Source organism: Cucurbita pepo, chromosome 6 (assembly GCF_057944985.1).
Source record: "Cucurbita pepo subsp. pepo isolate OVF chromosome 6, ASM5794498v1, whole genome shotgun sequence".
Classification (NCBI taxonomy): Eukaryota; Viridiplantae; Streptophyta; class Magnoliopsida; order Cucurbitales; family Cucurbitaceae; genus Cucurbita; species Cucurbita pepo.
This window is the reverse complement of record NC_141803.1, coordinates 12,818,690-12,839,206: the sequence shown is the minus strand read 5'-3', so window position 1 is coordinate 12,839,206 and position 20,517 is coordinate 12,818,690.

Below are 20,517 nucleotides of genomic sequence, written 5' to 3'. Positions count from 1 at the left end.
GGGCATACATTAAGAAAGATATCTTATAAAAAAAATCAAGAAGTAATATAATATGGATTATTCCCACAAATAACACATTTTTTAGTTTGTGGCAAAGATAAACTATTTTAGTGAACTTTTAAAGGTTATATCTCGAACTACTGTGCAGACACAAGTATGAAATTACCATTAACCTTTCCTTGATTCATGAACTTTAAGATTCATAAAAAAATCAAAGGTAAATGATCACAAGAAAGAGGGAGCTCGCAATGACATGCATGCTTCTTTCCCTATTTTAGAGAAGAAGATGGCATGGCTAGTTCAGTTGAACCGGCCACACAAGCCCAAAATCATATACTTCTTAGTTTTTTTCTCAAATAAATCTAATCAAATTAGGTTCTCAAAAAATTATTGATAGTTCTAGAACCTAGTTCAAAGATGGATCTACACTAGAAAATTTTGAGTAATTCGAATACTAGAAACTTGAGAATGGACGTCCCCAAATCAAAGTCGAGGTAAATAGCCAATGGTAGACTTTTATTAAGAAATACTCATAGGAATCTTTGAAATTAAATATAAACTTTAACTCAAGTATGATTTAAAGGAATATTCAAGAAATAAACAAAGAACCATGAGTTAAGGACTTAAACCCAACATTTTTGCTCGAAAATCATTTAAGGTTAAATTAACCTAATAAACAAACTTTTTTGTCCATTAAAATTTAATGCTAATCATAAATTGAAATATTAAGATTGTATTTGAATTTTGGTTAAGATTGTATTTGAATTTTGGTTGTCAAGTAGCTCAACTACAATTTTTCAATGATAAACTACCTTTAGCTTATGACCCAAATGACCTTAAAATGGATGAAACATTCTTATAAAATTTTTGAACTATTGGACCATGTTTAAAGACAACAAAATTTAAAGTAATAAATTACCAAAATACCCCCAAATGCCTTTAAAATATTTTAAGGTCTAAACATACTCTAAATGACTGAAGGGTTTAATAATAAGCTATGTAAAAGGATATAAAGATTTACTAAAAAATTCAAACCCGTTTGAAAACGGTTGAGAAACTAACCAAAGGAAATTGGACAAAGGACAAAAATTCCTCTTGACCTTGACAAGTTTTTAAGACTACAAAGATATCAAAAAGTTACAAGAATCTTAATTTTTTAGATATCTCAAAGTTACAAGAGACTTAATTTTTTAGAATGCATGGGAAGTATAAGCCAAAAATTTGAAAGAATAAAGGTACCTGTGATGACTCCTAACAAACATAGAATGTTCAAGGAATATGTATGACTTTATGATTTCATAAATTACACATGTTATTATGAATTTTTCGTGAAATAAGGAAAATGACTAGAATGTCCTTATCAAATAACCTCATGAATTATATGCTTGAATGAATCCCTTTTGAGACCTTGAAGAACCGTGACTTGGTTGTATTATAGTTTTATGTTATACTTAAGGTTATACACTGATTTTAGGTTGTTACCCTGAATTAAGATGAACTCTAAGTTAGCATTTGATTTTTAAGTAATCAGGTAAACTTTATGGTAGCCCATGGTTATTAAATAATTACAAGGCTATCCTTACCCATGAGAAATTTTGATAGTTTTTCCACCCTGAATTTATAAGTATTTCAGAAGAGATTATTTTTCTAGATGCCTGGATTAGATTGATTCTCCACATAAAAAATTTATGATTCATAAACATTCGAGGATCTTGAAAAACATTTTAGAATTTTCATAAGGGACTTTTGGTCATTTACCACCACAAATATTGGTTTAATTCAACATATTACACTGGCCTTCAACATAAGGGTCCTCATCAAATTTTCATGCAATTTAGATATCACTTTGGTCATAGGTACATAATTATAGGGGCATTTTAGTCATTTTACACCTACCCATGGTTTATCCCATTATCTTAGTTGAATGGTCACCAAACTTCATACATAACCTTATCATGTCATATTGAGGCTTCTCTTAAAATTTCATGAACCACATCATTCATTTAGTAGGTTTGTGGCTCTTCATTGAAATCCATGTTCACGTGGAAACTAAGGTTGGCAAACTTACTCACGATAATTGATTTCTTCCCTCCACTAGATCAATAGTTTTACTAGTTTCTTGCATTACATTGTTCTCGGAGTCAAATCTCCAAAATTTCTAAAGGTTCAATAATCGACCTCTTTGCTCGTACATCCTCAAAGTCTCATTTTAACAATTGTCTATAACCACAACGGAAGGCACCACAACTCCATTTATTTTTCAAACTGCTTTATAATACCAAGAAGGGAGCTTAACAAAATTCTCTTCTAAAGATTGGTATTATATAAGCATAGTGGATATCATGGTCATTAAACTTGAGTACTTAAAAATCAACTTAAAATAACAGTATTGAAACCTTAACTATGGTAATACCTTTTAACTAGGTTGACATTGCTAGAAAAAATTCATCGATAATTTTCTAAAACAATTTATTTATGTCGAGCTTTCTACAATGCATTCATGTAGGGGTATAAGGGAGATTACGACAAAACTTCTAGTTGATTTAGAGACAATGTCCCACCTCTGTAATCCTCGTGTATCCCCTACCCAAGTCTATCTTAAATCATGGTTTCTTAAATTTAAGGTACTTTGACAATCTCATAGTGTAGTCCCTCTCCATATACCTCTAAAATTTTCACCATGATCGTAATGCCTCATCCCAACTATGGCTTGATACTTTTAAATCATCTCATAAATTTCATACTTGCTGTTGTATTTCTAAAAATCATCAATACGTATTAAGGCAAGAAAGTTTTCTACATCTCACTACTTCCAAAGCTCAGCTTCCATTAAACGCACTTATGTCATTCACCCATCAATTTAAATATTCAAATTTTATGGTCTTAACTCAATTTTTTTTTTTCTAAGTGGTAAGACAAAATTATTATTTTTTTAATTTTTTTTTATACCCATACTTTAATTTCATATCTACATTCCTTTCGCTCTCTATGGTCATAACACTGGGTAATTTATCTATGTTCGAGACGTCTAACTGAAACACATGACCTTCCTCACGAAAATCATTTTCATGCGTACACTAACATTTAGTAGCTTACAAAAAACTATAGTTCCCTATTCACAGTACCAACCTCACTAAATCTAAACATCATCAATACATCAATTTACATTTACATTCCATGCAAGGTAAAACATAATATATTCTACATAAAAATAAATATAGAACTAAGCCAACAATAACGCAGTTAACTATAATACTGTCAATGGTGTAAAAATTCAATTATGAGTTATATTTTCAAATGACCGAGCAATAACAACATATGCAATCAACAACATTTCATTTTCTTATCTTACGCAAGACATACCTGACAAAGACGGGATATCGATGATGGAACAATGGAACATGTCATGCCTACTTTGGAGGCTAATCTACAGAATCTATAACCTAGAGCTCTGATACCAACTGTAACGACCCTAAATTTCTACTTATCTAGAGTCGCTACCTTCATCATCGTCTATACTCATATACGGAATTAAACATTTAAAACTTCATTATAAAACATAACCTTCATCTTAAAACACAGCTATGGACTTACGTGTTTTGAAAACAGTTTTAAAACGATACAACAAAAGGCTAAAGGAAAAAAAAAACATTTAAATTAAAAACAACCTATTCTAGCTTAAGTCTAAGAAAATAAATGAATGTACCTTATGCATGTGTCATGGTCTCAAGTTGCGAAGTCGTCGTCAGCCGTACAGGGACGCCTTACCTTTACGTGAAAATAAGTAGCACATGACTTGAGTATTTTAAGAAATACTCAATAACTGACCCCGCTATTAGGGTTAGGGAATGCAAACACATGCAACTCATGATCTAGGGATCTATTATTTAAAAATCGGGGTTGCCTTCAGCCTCAAAGTACTATGGATGTGTACATGACCCACATGTGTGAGTGAGAATCCCCAAAGAGCTCCCACACCCCCTGGACTCTCTCTGGTCACTAATCTATAGCGACGTCCGGAGGTTAGGGAAACCCTTGGTGTCATACTCCCCATGAACACCATGATCATCATACTGTGCGGGTTTGCACTAATCATCATAAATGAGGAAGTATCCCGATGTATATTTACATACAAAATGAATGAGGTCCCCATAGTTTTGATCTTTAAATCATCTTTAAGACACAACCCTATGCACCGTTCACACATTACTTTAAGTAACATGCACGCATTGGCCTTCATACATTCATCATCATTTACATTAACTAAGGTTGTGTCTTTGAAAACTTGTCATCATAATGCATCGTGACATTTTATACATGCACAACATCTTAATATGGAACATCGTCATATTAAGTCATTTCATCATCATACGTCTCAACATCTTATTATTATGCATCATCATCATCATGTCAACATCATGTACATCATCACATCATCACATAATTATCTAACGTCATCAAGTCATCATATAACATAATTACATCATCATCTAACGTTATCACGTCATCACATAGCATTATCACACCACCACATCATCATATAACATTATCACATCAATTATCTTTAGCCAATTTTCATAGTTTATTTTTTTTACAATTTTAATGTTGTTGATCATGATTTTCTAAAATGATGGTAAAAATAAAAATAATTGAGATAGAATAAGAAGAGATGAAGATCTAATAAACTTTTATTCTCCCTTGCTTAAAGTATTATTTTCCTTTTTCTGTCCTCGAAAATACTATTTTTTTCTTTTCTTCTTGTTCTTTTGTTATGTTCTTTCTTTTTTTCTCTGAATATAAGTGATCATTACATCCTTGGAGGAGGTGTTGTAATAAAATAAAATAAAAGTTAATTTTGAATATAAACTTGTCCTTTTATTTTTTAACTTTTAATTGGATCAAAATTGTTCCAAAAATACTTTAAAAATGTCTAATTTCAAGCCCTAATATTTTTTCATCCAAATATTACTAAAGAAGTTCTCTTATACGTCCAATAAATTATAAATATTAATACTATTTTTGAAACTTTATGAATATTTTTTAAACACGAAATAAAGTTATATTTATATAATGATAAACTTATTTTTAAAACAAAAGTAGTGATCATAAGATTTCTGCCTTAAATGGTTAAAGGGCTTAGATTAAAAAAGTTCATCCCTTATTGAGAACATCTTTCTCGCCAATCAGCTTATCTTCTCTGGACGGTTGATCTTCCGTACAGTCTGCAATCACTCCGTTGGCTGCGGCGGAGGTGGCGGAGAGGGGAAGAGAAACGCCGCCGGGGGTGGAGATTTAAAGAAGCTTTGGGCAGGAGGTGGTGGAGAGGGGAAGAGAAATGCCGCCGGGGGTGGAGATTTAAAGAAGCTTCGGACAGGAGGTGGTGGAGAGGGGAAGAGAAACACTGCTGGCGGAGGAGATTTAAAGAAGCTTCGCTCAGGAGGTGGCGGAGAGGGGAAGAGAAACGCCGCCGGAGGTGGAGATTTAAAGAAGCTTCATGCAGGAGGTGGCGGAGAAGTGAAGAGAAACGCCGCTGGAGGTGGCGAAGAAGTGAAGAGTAAGGCAGATAGAGATCTACCGGAATGCTTTGAGTCAGCAATAGCAAGGAATGGATGAGAGAAAAGTGGAAAAATGAATAGGTATAATATGATGTTTTGAAAAATGGAAGATGGCATGATGTTTTGTTCTTTCTTTATGATGTTTGATGATTATGAAGATGGCATGAAGATCTCAAACAATTTATAGGAATAATAAACATTTTTAAATAGTAAATACTAAATTTGTCTTTTAAAAAATTAGTTAAAAAAAAATTACAAAGAAATTTAAATATTACCATAACTCCTTTTATGTTCTTACCAAAATTTGTGAAATATTGTTCCATTCTTAAATAAATATATAAAAACTCTAAATTTCTTGTTAATTTTATCAAAATAAACAATATTTGGTTCATTGACAAAAAATATCAAAGACTGAAACAATAATTGCACGTTTTGTTTTGTTTAAAACTTTTATTTTGAGAATTAAAGATAACGATGTGGTTTTATTAATCAACATCTCAATAAAATATTTAATAATTTGTAATTTTAATACATTCATAGATTAAAATGAAAAATGGAAGGAGTGATTCCGACAGGCTGGTAGCTTAAGTGTGTTTTGCCAATTTTGAATTATAAAAGAAATGTTAAATTAATAAAAATACTCTAAAGTTTCAATCATACAATTAAACTTCCAACGAGCTAAAAAATGCTAATAAATTCTAAAAAAATTTAAAAATATATTTTATTAATAAGATATATATATATATATATATATATATATATATTTTAGTATTATAGATTCATAATTTTTAGTCTATTATAAGATAAATAGATAAACATATCATTCATTTATGAGTTGTTTTCTTAATTTTGGTGTCATATAGCATTCAACGAATAGTCTTGTATGTTCCATTTGTCTAAAGATAATACAAATTCAATAATTTAACATCTATTTGATAAAAAAAATTATTCACAAGGACAATTTTTTTTTCGTTATTGGTAGGTATTAGTTGTTATCTTGTATCCTATTTAAAGCGTATGAATATGGATGAAAATACACACCTTCGATCCTAATTCTAATTTTCTCGTTCTTAACATGGTATCAGAGATCCCATTTTAGTATTCTTAAATATCAAAATTTCCTCTATGGAGAAATCAGCCAAATCCAGCTTCAAAATTTCGGATGTTGATTTAACACATCCTTATTATATAAATCACTCTGATCAGCCAAGATATTCACTTGTTCCAATCAAATTAGATGGAACAAATTACCAATACTGGAGTAAATGCATGCTGTTATTGCCAAAAAGAAAATGAGATTCATTGATGGCACAATTGAAGAACCGTCTCAAGATGCAAATTCGGCCGAAAGAATGCTCTAGCAATTTTTCAGATACAAAAGTCGATAGCAATGATATTTCACCAAGCTCAAAGCACTCTGGGATGAATTAGAAGTGTACTGCACACCATTTACTTGTAATCAACGTCAAATACATGTTGATCAACGCGATGAAGACAAGTTGATGCAACTACTCATGGGGCTCAGTGAGGCTTATAAAACGGCGAGATCTAACATATTGATGATGACTCCATTACCTAATGTGATGGAAGCCTATTCATTACTTGTACAAGAAGAGATGCAGCGTTAGGTAACTTCTGAACCTACTAAGAATTTCTCGATTGCACCAGCAGTGCAGAAGAAAACCACATATTCAAAATTCGCCAAGGATAAATCATGTGAAAACTGCAATAAAAGTGGCCATACAATTGATGAGTATCGAATCGTTAGGTTTTACTGTAAATTTTGTGATAGAAGGGGACATATAGAAGATCGATGTCAACATAAAAATAATTCTAGAAGGGCAGTACAAATCAATTAACGCAACAATCGAGGATATCGATCATTTACAAATATGGTCGATGTTTCTCAGTTGAGTACAGAAGAACTGATATGAACCAAAAGACATCAATCATACAATATACTTCAATGAAGATGTGAAGAAAAGGTTGTCAAAATTATCAAAAGATGTTTCAATTTATGAATGAAATTTGATTGTTATAAATTTTGGGTGGGTTACAATTTAGAGTAATTTAGAGTTATTGTATTTTAAGACTTTTTATTTAATTTCGGTTACATTTACATAATGGCTAATTATGGCTATAAAGTATGAATGTTACAGCTCTCGGAGTGCCTTTAATAGTTTCATTTTTTAGGCTATATAAAGCCTTGTATGTTGTATTTGTAAGCCGACCTTGAAAATGTAGTAAAAGAAGCATTTGTTCTCTTCTTTAGCCATGGCTAAGTTTCTTTGCAATTCTATGTAGTTTAGGTTGCATGTAGAATCATTCAAGCTCGACATGGTCAACCTTGCTTGTGGAGTGATTCGAATCTCTAACAAGTGTTCTTACCTTGAGATATTCGATCAACAAGGTAATCCGAATCTTACTCCCTTTGTAGTGATTTCCATATAACAAGAACAATCACCTAATTCCATCCCAAATTTTTCTTCTGAGCAATTACAACAGATTGTACAAGCCTTATCTGCACTCAATCATCGTCCTTTTGGTAATTCTGATAATAACATCAATGTTGCAGGTTTGTTTCCAGTATTTGCATTATCTATTAACTCTACAAGTTCTAATTCATGGATTCTCGATAGTGGAGCTACGGATCATATAGTATCCAAAGCTTCTGTTATCACTGAACCAAAGGCTACCACCATATCTACGATAAATTTCCCTAATGGAGAGACAGCACATGTGTCACGTACTGGCAATGTTTTCTTTAATCCTGACCTTAAATTAAACAATGTTTTATGTGTGTCTTCATTCAATTTAAACCTAATGTCCATCAGCTAACTTACCAATAACGTGAAATGTTATGTCACCTTCTATCCTGATTCTTGTGTTATGAAGAAATTGGCTACGGGGAAGATGATTGGCTCGGGTAAACAATTCGGAGGTCTCTATCTTATTTCTTCTTCTTCATTCAAATCTTCAGTAAATCAAGTATCTCAGTCATCTGATTTGTGGCATTTACGCCTAGGTTGATATGAATCAAGGGACATTCATCATACAATATACTTCAATGAAGATGTGAAGAAAATATTGTTGAAATTATCAAAAGATATTTCAATTCATGCCACATTGAAGAAGAATGAAGTTTCATATTATAAATTATGGGTGGATTTCAATTTAGAGTTTATTGTATTTCATTAATGTATTTTAAGATTTTTTATTTACTTTAGCTTACAATTACATAATAGTTAATTATGGCCATAAAGTATGAAGGTTACAACTCTTGGAGCGCCTTTAATAGTTTCATTTTGAGGTTATATAAAGCCATGTACGTTGTATTTGTAAGTAGACTTGGAAAATATAGTAAAAGAAGCATTTGTGCTTTTCTTTAGCCAATGACTAAGTTTCTTTGCAATTCTATGAAGTTTAGGTTGCATGTAGAATCATTCAAGCTCGACATGATCAATCTTGCTTGTGGAGTGATTCGAATCTCAAACAAGTGTTCTTGCCTTGAGATATTTGATCAACAAGAATCATTCAAGCTAGACATGATCGATCTTGCTTGTGGAGTGATTCGAATCTCAAACACATGTTCTTGCCTTGAGATATTCGATCAACAAGGTAATCCGAAAATTATTCCCCTTGTATTGATTCCTTATCTTATCATAGGTCATTCTTCTTCTTCTCCTTTTAAATTTCTAGCTGGTCAATTGCATCTTAATAATGCTACTCTTTCTCATAACTGTAGTATTTGCCCATTAGCAAAACAAATTAGGTTGTCTTTCCCAAGAAGTCAATAACAAATCAATTTGCCTTTAATCGGTTACATTGTGATGTTTGGGGACCACATAAAATTCCAACCCATTCTGGTTTGCATTTTTTCTCACTGTTGATGATTATTTTACTCGATGTTCTTGGGTTTTTCTTATGCAACACAAATCAAAAGTACATCATTATTTAGTAAACTTTGTTAAATTCGTTCAAATTCAATTCCATACTACTATCAAGATAGTTAGATTAGACAATGGGACTGACTTCCTATGTTTGCAACCATTTTTTACTTCTTGTGGCATTGAATTTCAGCGCACTTGTGTCTATACTCCACAACAAAATGAAGTCATAGAACGTAAGCATCATCATATCCTAAATGAAGCTAGGTATCTTCTTTTTCAGTCACAAGTTCCACTTAATTTTTGGGGAGATCTCATTTTAACTGCTGTTCATCTTATAAATAGAACATCATCATCATTGTTATCTAACAAGACATCCTTTGAAGCACTCTACAAACGACCACCTACATTAAACCATCTTAAAGTTTTTGGTTTGAAGTGTTCTGCAACTGTAGTACATCCTAAGCAAAAGTTTGAAACTCTGGCAATTCCTTGTGTTTTCCTACGATATTCTTGTGGTCACAAAGGTTACAAGTTGTATGACATGCAATCTAAAAATTTCTTTATCAGTCTGATGTTAAATTTTGTAAAGATGTTAAATTTTCATCAGCTTCACAAACTTTGACATTAGCTCCTTCAACTCTCATTCTACCACTTCATGATCCATCCTACTCACATCCATTCAAGTCCTCCTGCTTCTATTCCTTTGTTGTCTCCTTCGCCTTCTATTCCATCCGAGGGTTGGCATTTCATGGGATTGTGAAGTATTGTCACGACCTCCTTTGCCACCATTACCGCGGCCACGTCCACGACCTCTATTATCTTTGTTATGGCTGTCACATCCCCTCATACTTAAAAAAGAAAAGTCATTGCATCTTTCTTTTTCGTCCGTGTGAGCCATTCCTCATGTGTGAGTAAGAGGTATTTATCCTCCTCTCTCTTTGTAGCCACGAAGTCTCTCCTCTTGGACCTTAAAATGACCAACGACCTCCTCAACCGACATGTTATTGAGGTCGCGGAACTGCTCAATGGAGGTAACAATCTGCATGAATCTTGGGGAACAATCTTTCAAGATTTTGATATAATTGAACATTTATTTCAAGGCTTCCACTAATGATATGGTTATATGAATTTTCTTAAATATATCCACGAACTTCTCGAACCGGCCTTCTTCCTTATTCTTTTTTATTGTTTGTGGAAAAGAAGATAGAGATGTGTATATTCAGCTCTCTTAGTCACTGTTGACTATTGTTTGCATTTTAGGAGACTGCCTGCATAGTTTTTTCTCTGCTTCTTTTGTTCATCAGTTTTTGCATAAATTTTGCTCTGCTCTTTCTATACAGCAATTTCCTCCTTTCTCTGCTGTGTATCAGTTGTTTCTTGGGAGTAAAGCTTGTTGTTTAACTTAATCTCACCTCTCATGCGTAGTATTCTTTTCCTTGGGTGTTGGCTTGTTGAGGACCATATGCCATTTGATTATTTTTCTAGATGTCTTGATTAGCTTGATTCTCTACATAAAAAATTGATGTTGGATTACTTGGTCTTTAATCAAATCTGTGTTCTTCTCCACAATCTATAAAACATCAACTTCAAGTACTCCTCAAGTCTTCTTTCCTGGATTGCTTCTCACATCAGCCAATTGACAATTGTTAATTTAGCGTTGATTGCCAATTGCTCCCCATGAACACCCTCATCATCATACTGTGTGCGTCCGCACTCATCATCATTAGTGGAGAAGTATCCCGATATATATGAACCCACAAAATGCATGAGGTCCCTATAGTGTTCATCTTTAAACCATCTTTAAGACACAACCCTATACACCGTTCACACATTACTTTAAGTAGCATGCATGCATTGGCCTTCATATATGCATCATCATTAGCATTAACTAGGGTTGTGTCTTTGAAAACTTGTCGTCATAATGCATTGTGACATTTAATACATGCACAACATCTTAATAAGGAACCTCATCATATTAAATCATTTTATCATCATACATCTCATTATCTTATTATTATGCATCATCATCATCATGTCAACATCATGTACATTATCACATAATTATCTAACGTCATCAAGTCATCATATAACATAATTACATCATCATCTAACGTCATCACGTCATCATACAACATTATCACATCATCACATCATCATATTACATCATCACATCATCATATAACATCAACACATCATCATATAACATTATCACATCATCATATAATATAAAACATAAATGACACGTGCAAGGGCCACTAGGCACGTGTCGTCATATATAAGACGAGTCTTCTGACTGAGCTGATAGTAAGGTCACTTATCGGATTAGCTTAAGTTGTTGTCACGAATTTATCCTTAATGAAAGTTTGATTCTGTCCTTTGAAATTCAAGTCATTCTATGTGAGCTCATAACATCAGTTTCAAGTTCGAACTTCTATAAAATTATTTATCTAATTTACATTGTTTCATGTGTTAAACTTCATGCGAACATTAGAGTCTATCTTAGAATATTTCATATATATATATATATATATATATACACGTACTAAGAATCTAATCTTCTATTATTACTAATGTTTTCTTGTAGATGTAGCTATTATCATATAAAAAAATTCGATGAATTTATTTTATGTCCGAGTATTATCTGCTTTCTTGTCATCTCATATTTCAAAATTCAATTCTTTTTCATGGTTTATCCTCTATAATTTTTATTCTTAGAAACTAAGGTGTATTCGACAATATCCATAAAAAACTGTCAATTTTATTCCACTGCTTGTTACATCGATAATAAAAGACAGTTCAATAAATTTCCAATCTCCCATTTTTTCTTGTCTGTATTTCTTCATTTCTTTTCTTTTAATTCTATTAACAATTATTTTAATCCAATTTTAATCCATTCTTGAATTGCACTACAATAAAAACTTCCTTTTTTTTTTTTCCTCTCTCGGAAGTTTCCCAATCTCTTTTGTCAATTTTTATGGATTTTTTTTTTTTCATTTTTCTTCTCTGTCTTCCTAATTATCTTTGACAAATTTTAATATTTATTTATTTATTTTACCAATTTAATGCTATTGATCATGATTTTCTAAAATGATGGTAAAGTATTGTTTTCCTTTTTCTCTCTCCTAGAAAATCCGATTATCTTTTCTTTTCTTTTTTCTTTCTTTTGTTCGTATTGTTTCTTTTTTTTTTTTTTTTCTAAAGGGAATCAAGGATCATTATGTTGTTGGATGAGGTGTTGTAATAAAATAAAATAAAAGTTAATTTTGAACTTAAATTTGTCCTTTTATTTTTGAACTTTTAATTTGATCTAAATTGTACCAAAAAAAAAAAACTTTAAAAATGTTATAATTTAAAGCTCTAATATTTTTTCATCCAAATATTATTACAGAAGTTTTGAAAATTTATAAATATTTTTTAAACTTCAAATAAAATTGTATTTTTATAATGATAAAGTTATTTTTAAAACTTAGTGATCATAAGATTTCCCTATTATATTATTAAAGGGCTTGAATTAAAAAAGCTCATCTCTTATTAAGAACATCTCTCTCGCCAATTAGCTTATCTTCTATGGCATGGCTGATCTTTCGTACAGTCTTCACATCACTCTGCTGACTGCGGTGGAGGTGGTGGAGAGGGGAAGAGAAACGCTGCTGGCGGAGGAGATTTAAAGAAGCTTCACTCAGGAGGTGGCGGAGAGGGGAAGAGAAACGCTGCTCGCGGAGGAGATTTAAAGAAGCTTCGCTCAGGAGGTGGCGGAGAGGGGAAGAGAAACGCTGCCGGAGGTGGAGATTTAAAGAAGTTTCGTGCAGGAGGTGGCGGAGAAGTGAAGAGAAATGCCGCTGGAGGTGGCAGAGAAGTGAAGAGGAAGGCAGATAGAGATCTACCAGAATGCTTTAGCTCTGACCATGAGTCAGCAATGGCAAGAAATGGATGAGAGAAAAGTAAAAAATGGAATAGTAGAAAAACCCTACCAGATTCATCTTTTATTCTTTCTATGTGATGTTTGATTAATATGAAGATGTCACGAAGATCTCAAACAATTTATAGAAATAATACACATTTTGAAATAGTAAATACTAAATTTGTCTTTTAAAAAAATAGTTAAAAAAAAAAAAAAACAACAACAACAAAGAAATTTAAATATTACCATAACTCCTTATGAAATATTGTTCCATTATTAAAGAAATATATAAAAACTCTAATTTTCTTGTTGATTTTATCAAAATAAACTCAAATATTTGGTTGGTTGACAAAAAAAAAAAAAAAAAAAAAAAAAAAAAAAAAAAAAAAAAAAACTGAGACTTAAACAATAATTGCACGTTTCGTCTTGTTTATAACTTTGATTTCGGGAATGAAAGATAACCGTGTGATTTTATTAATCAACATCTCAATAAAAATATTTAGTAATTTGTAATTTTAATACATTGATAGATTGAAATGAAAAATGGAAGGCGTGATTCGAACACGCTGGTAGCTTAAGTGAGTTTTGCCAATTTTGAATTATAAAAAAATGGTTAAATTAATAAAAATACTCTAAAGTTTCAATCATACAATTAAACTTCAAACCGAGCTAAAAAATGCAGTTAAATCTTAAAAAAATAAAAAAAATATTTTATTGATAAGATAAATATAGACTTTTTTATAATATTATAGATTCATAATTTGTAGTCTATTATAAGATAAATAGATAAACATATCATTCTTGAAGCTCAATTTTGCACAACATATAAGTGAGGTCTCCAACGTCTTCTGGAGTTTCATTTGATGAGCTCACCATAGCTTGAATATAAGTGTACAAGGTTTTTTGTAGCTTCTTGGCTCTCGTCCTTGTAATTGGACCTTGAGTTATGGAAATTCCATGGTCGTGGTTCATATCATTCTCCCCCTCCTGAGAAGGATTCATTCTTGAATCCCAGTCATCACCTACATCAAAAGGACTTAAATCAACAAAATTAAAAGTTGCACTAACACCATACTTACCTGGTTACCTGGTAAATCAATTTTATAAGCATCGTCGTTGATACGCTCAAGAACTTGAAATGGTCCACCTCCTCGTGGTAGAAGCTTAGATTTTCTTTGACTAGGTAATCTTTATTTTCGGAAATCCACACAAACCCAATCTCCTAGCTTGAAGATGACAATCTTGCGTCCTTTATTAATTCGGGTGGCAACCTTGGAATTTTGTTTCTCTATGTGTTCTTTTACTTGCTTGTGCAATTTATGAATAAACTCAACCTTTGCATTTGCATCAAAATTCACACTCTTTTGACGGAATAGATAACAAGTCAATGGGGGTTAAAGGGTTAATGCCATAAACAATTTCAAAAGGGGTGCATTTAGTAGTGCTATGAACAACCGTATTATATGCAAATTCTATAACTAGCAACCTAAACTACATAAACTTGCAAAGAAACTTAGCCATTGGCTAAAGAAATGCTTCTTTTACTATATTTTCTGTTGAACACAACTCACTGTGGGAAACACTCGCACTCTTTATTAACACTGATCGAGAAGAGAATACAAGACACTCGGTAGAATACTACTACTTTTTATTGTTTTTGGATTTCTTTGATGAATAACCTAGGTAGGGTGGAAGGTATTTATACTATAGCCTACCCAATCTAGACCTAACAAATCTAAATCTAGACCTAACAAATCGGAATCTTTTTCCTAAAATATCTAGATCTCTTTCTCCTAAAATCTCGAGGTATTTTTTCTAAATCTCTACTAAAATAAATATATGATAGGCTCGTACAATTATTGGGCTTCACTCTATTGGGCTAGTGATGATATTTCAACCCTCCCCCTCAGCACTAGTCCTCATTCGCTGCACCATGTTGAGCTGACAGCGAAAGCTCTCATGTTTGCCAGTATTCAGCCCTTTTGTAAACAAGTCTGCCACTTGGTCATCTGTCTTGATCTACTGCATCTCGATTTCTTCCTTTAGGGCCTTCTCTCTAATAAAATGATAATGCACCTCCACATGCTTTGTTCTAGCACGAAACACCGGATTTTCTGCTAGGTGAATCGCAGATTGGTTGTCGCAATGAAGTGGTATTGGATACTCAATTTTCTGGTGCCAATCTTCCATCAAAAGTTTTAACCATGTATTTTCCTGAGCTGCTCTATAGTCTGCTTCTGTAGTTGATAATGATACTGTTGGTTGTCTCTTGCTACACCAAGAAATTGTTCTTGAACCAAACTTGAACACATACCCAGTGGTTGGCCTCCAAGTATCATGGTCTCGTGCATAGTCAGCATCACTATATCCAGCTAGCTTCCAGTCTTCGCTTCTTTTGTATAAACGATCGTAATTGATTGTACCTTTGACATATCTCAAGGTTCGTCGAGACGCATCCACATGAGCCTTCTTCGGATTTTGCATATATTGATCAATGACACCAACTTCATTTTCGAATTTCTTCGGTTGGTTCATGTAGAACTCTCTGTTTAACTCTCCATGCAAGAAAACATTATTCATATTCATCTGGCATAATTTCCAATCTTTATTGACCGTAAGTACTGAAGGAACTTGTACGATAATGATCTTTAACATTGGACTAAACGTTTCATCATAGTCTAGTCCATATTCTTTAGAGAACCCTGAATCTATAGTCTGAGCTTTGTATCTCAGGATTGATCCATCCGGGGTACACATTATTTCGTAAGCCCACTTGCAAGAGATGAGTTTGGTATCTCTTGGTCTTGGCACTAACTCCCAAGTCCGATTTTGTTCCAGGGCTATAGTTTCTTCCTCCATTGCTTTCTGCCAAGTTGAGTTTTGTGATGCTTCTTCATATGTCTCCGGCTCATTAACTTCATCTTCTACTGCGTTGGCATACTCTGGATTTGCCTTTAGGATTATTTCTGAATGTCTGAGTTGTTGAGGTGTCATTTCATTTTCACTAGGCTCGCTTGGTTCAGTCACTTCTTGCTCACCAACACTAGTGTCACTTGAATCTTCAGGCACATCAGCACTTAAGCAAATGTGTACAATTTGCTCCCCCGTCTTTTGTGAAAGAATCTCTTCAGTTTGCTCCTCTGTGTTTTGTAAAAGAATTTCTTCAGTTTGCTCCCCCGTGTTTTGTAAAAGAATTTGTTCAGTTTGCTCCCCCGTGTTTTGTAAAAGAATTTCTTCAGTTTGCTCCCCCGTGTTCTGTAGAAGAATTTCTTCAATTTGCTCAAGGCCTGGTAATACTTCCTTCTCTGAGGGCCACCCCTCTTCTATTGCACCACTTTGATCGTCAATCATGTGGTTTAAGCATCGTGAATCAATGATCCAGTCATCCTCATAATCGATATGCTCTTCCATTATTGCCATGAGTGCTAGCTCGTCTTCTACTATTGGACATAGTACCTCTGCATCCCATTCATCCTCTATCTTCTTTTTGGATATTACCACATTGCTTTCAACAGACTTTTTCCTGGACCAACAATCTCTAGACATGTGGCCCTTTTTCCCGCAATTATAGCAAATACCTCCAAATCTCTTTTCTTGGAAACTCTTGTTGTCGTTCTTTTGAGCTCTCTCAGGTTGTGAAGTTCCTTGGTGGCTTCTTCTTTTGTCACCATTGTATCCACGTTTGGTAGACGGCCTATTATTGCTCCAACTTTCACTTGTGTAGAGTGCTTCTTCTTCACCCTTTAATGTGATGCCTCCCATTTGTTTAGCCATGACTTCTTGGCTGGCTAACAAATTTTTGAACGCTACCAGTGATGGTTGAGTGGGCCATCCTTGTATAGCAGTAATGAAGCTTCGATATTCCGGTCGCAATCTGTGGATTATAATCCTCTTCATTCGAGATTCTACAATGGCGGACTTTGGGTCTAGTTCAGTAATCTCCCGACAAATCGATTTGACCTTGTGGAAGTACTGAGCAATCGTCATATCACGTTGTGAAATTGACAACAACTCATTCTCCAGAAGTTGTAGCCTCGTATCATTCTTCTTTGAGAACAACATCACAAATGTGTCCCATGCTTCTTTCGGTGTCTTGTCATCCCAAATATGTTCTAACATCTCTTCTCCGATGGTGGTCTGCAAGCCAAACATTGCTTTGCCTGCTTTGATTCTCCATTTGCGCAAGGCGCCATTAGAATCCTCCTCTGGCGGCGTAGTTTCACACCCGCCAACGATCTCCCAAAGACCTTGTCCTTGTAAATAGAACATCATGCATGTTGCCCACGTGTTGTAGTTGTTGTTGTTGAGTTTCTTGATTCCTCCAACAATTTGGAAATCACCCATCGTGTTGGCCATACCTCAGTAATACCAAACAAGCTCTTTTGACACAAGACTTGCAGAGTCACAGACTTCTCACGACACAAAATAAACTCACTCACCACTAATCTCAAGAAATTGTTTCTGATGTGGAAGATCAGACAGAGCTGCAACAACAGAGCATACTAAGGATTCCAAGAGATCAGATAACCTACACTAACCTCGCTCTATTACCAAATGTTGAACACAACTCACTGTGGGAAACACTCGCACTCTTTATTAACACCGATCGAGAAGAGAATACAAGACACTCTGTAGAATACTACTGCTTTTTATTGTTTTTGGATTTCTTTGATGAATAACCTGGGTAGGGTGGAGGGTATTTATACTATAGCCTACTCAATCTAGACCTAACAAATCTAAATCTAGACCTAACAAATGTGAATCTTTTTCCTAAAATATCTAGATCTCTTTCTCCTAAAATCTCGAGGTATTTTTCCTAAATCTCTACTAAAATAAATATATGATAGGCTCGTACAATTATTGGGCTTGACTCTATTGGGCTAGTACAATTATTGGGCTTGACTCTATTGGGCTAGTGATGATATTTCAACATTTTCTCCATCTACTTACAAATACAACATACATGGCTTTATATAGCATCAAAAATGAAACTATTAAAGGCATTTCAAGAGCGGTAACATTCCACCCAAAAATTTATCACATTAAACTTCATTCTTCTTCAATGTGGCATGAATTGAAATATCTTTGGATAATTTCAACAATATTTTCTTCACATCTTCATTGAAGCATATTGTATGATTGACGTCTCTTGGTTCATATCAGGTCCTCTTCACTAAACTCCTCACTCTCATCATTTTCCTCATTTATGTCGTCGTGTGCATCGTCATCTGTAACAATTTCTACCTCCTTGATGGTCATAATTCTTGCATTTGGGCAATCTCTACTCTAGTGTCCTGCCCTTTGACATCTCCAACACTTTAAATCCCTATTTCGAACATTAAACTTTTCGACTTTTTCTTTCCCTCTGCTAGAACTCTCACCTTTCTCAAATTTAGCTTGAGGCTTCTCATTAACCTCTTGATTTGTATGCTTATAATCAATGTTCTTACTATCCTTTTTCCATGTAGAAGTAAAATGAGAAAAAGTTTTAGGAAAACACCGTGGAGACCTTCGTTGGACTTGCCTCTTGATCTTAATTTCAACGTGCAACAACTCCTCGATAGCAAAATAAGGCTATAAATAAGTCTTGTCTGCAATCTCTGTGCTTAACCCATTAAGAAACCTCGCGATGAGAACCTCCATGTCCTCATCAAGATCAAGTCGATCCATCAATATATCCATCTCCTTGTAATAATCCTCCACAGATTTGCGTCCTTGTTTCAATGCTTCCGCATGGACTCTTTGAACTCGTACCATGAATCAATTGGTTCTTCAAGATTTCTTCTCCTACTTGACATTGTAAGTGGACTTGGAAAATATAGTAAAAGCGGTTGACTTACTATCTCGTCAGCCTCATAGTTTGAATGTTTAATTAGAAGTCTAATACTTTTGGTTGAGGGGTCAACAATTTTTTAATGCACAAGGTTTATTGCAAGTTCGTACAGTTTTGAGTTAATTTTATTTTATTTTTGTTAGAAAATATGTCGAAATATGTCAAGTGGAAAGTTCAAACTTTTGAGTTATTGATTGATGCATATGTCATCTTAGCTAATTGAGCTAAGCACAAATGTAACGATCCCAATTTCCTATTATAATCAAGGTCGCCACTACATTTACAACAATAAACTTAAAGGTTCATAATAAAGTTGTTAAAATAATTGGTGGAAAATAATTGTAACCTTTGTTTGAGGTTTTCTCCATTGCAAGCGCATTCATTGATGAGTCCTTGAAAAAAATAATTACCTTCTCTTACTTCACATGAAATCTTTTCTTTTCTTTACAGGTTGTTTGCTTGCTATAATATTATGATAAAAACAAGTACACTAAACTTTTGAATTCCCAATTATATGGAAAATTTTAATATAAAAATTTGTATTTGTCAACAAAATATCTAAATTAGTTGTAATATTGAGTAAAGGAGATATACATGAATGAATCGATTAGAGAAGAAACCTGTCTCTTACTAACAAAATTTCGGAGAAACAATTATTTTTTTAATGACTTCACTTTGTTGAAAAAAAAAAAATTATTATTAATATCTATATTTCCCAATATGTACATGCTCAATTGGTCTGTGTTAAAAATGAGAAACAGAAGTGGAATTGAAAATACAATCTCCATTAATATTTACCCTTTAAATAGAATAGAAGCTACCAACGTACTAGAAACAAGAAGAAAATATACTAATAAATATATTCCATAACTAATTATAGTTATATTGCAAAATCAAATTGTTGTCTTCACCAAGCTTTACCTAAGAAAATAAATTGTTGTCTTTCCAAATCTTCAGTGAAAACATCTGCCAACGAAGTCGAGTAAGTTAAGCTGTAGGAGAAAATGTCTCTTTGTAATCAATACCTTTAACCTGAGTAATCTTTTGCTACTAGCCGGGCTTTACAATAGTTAACAGAATCATCAGAGTTGTATTTAATCTTGTACACCCAACGACAGACAATTACTTTAGGCCAGGTGGTAGAGGAACAAGAGACAAAGTACAATTACGTTCCAAAGCAGCAATTTAAGCGTTCATAGCCTGCTGCAATAATGAGTTGCCAACTGTCTCATCATAGGTTTTAGGTTCTGTCTAAGTTGTAATAAAAGCTAGAAAAGCACGTTGAGTAGGAGAAGAATGAGAGAATGAAAGATAATGGTGTAGAGGATACATAGTGCC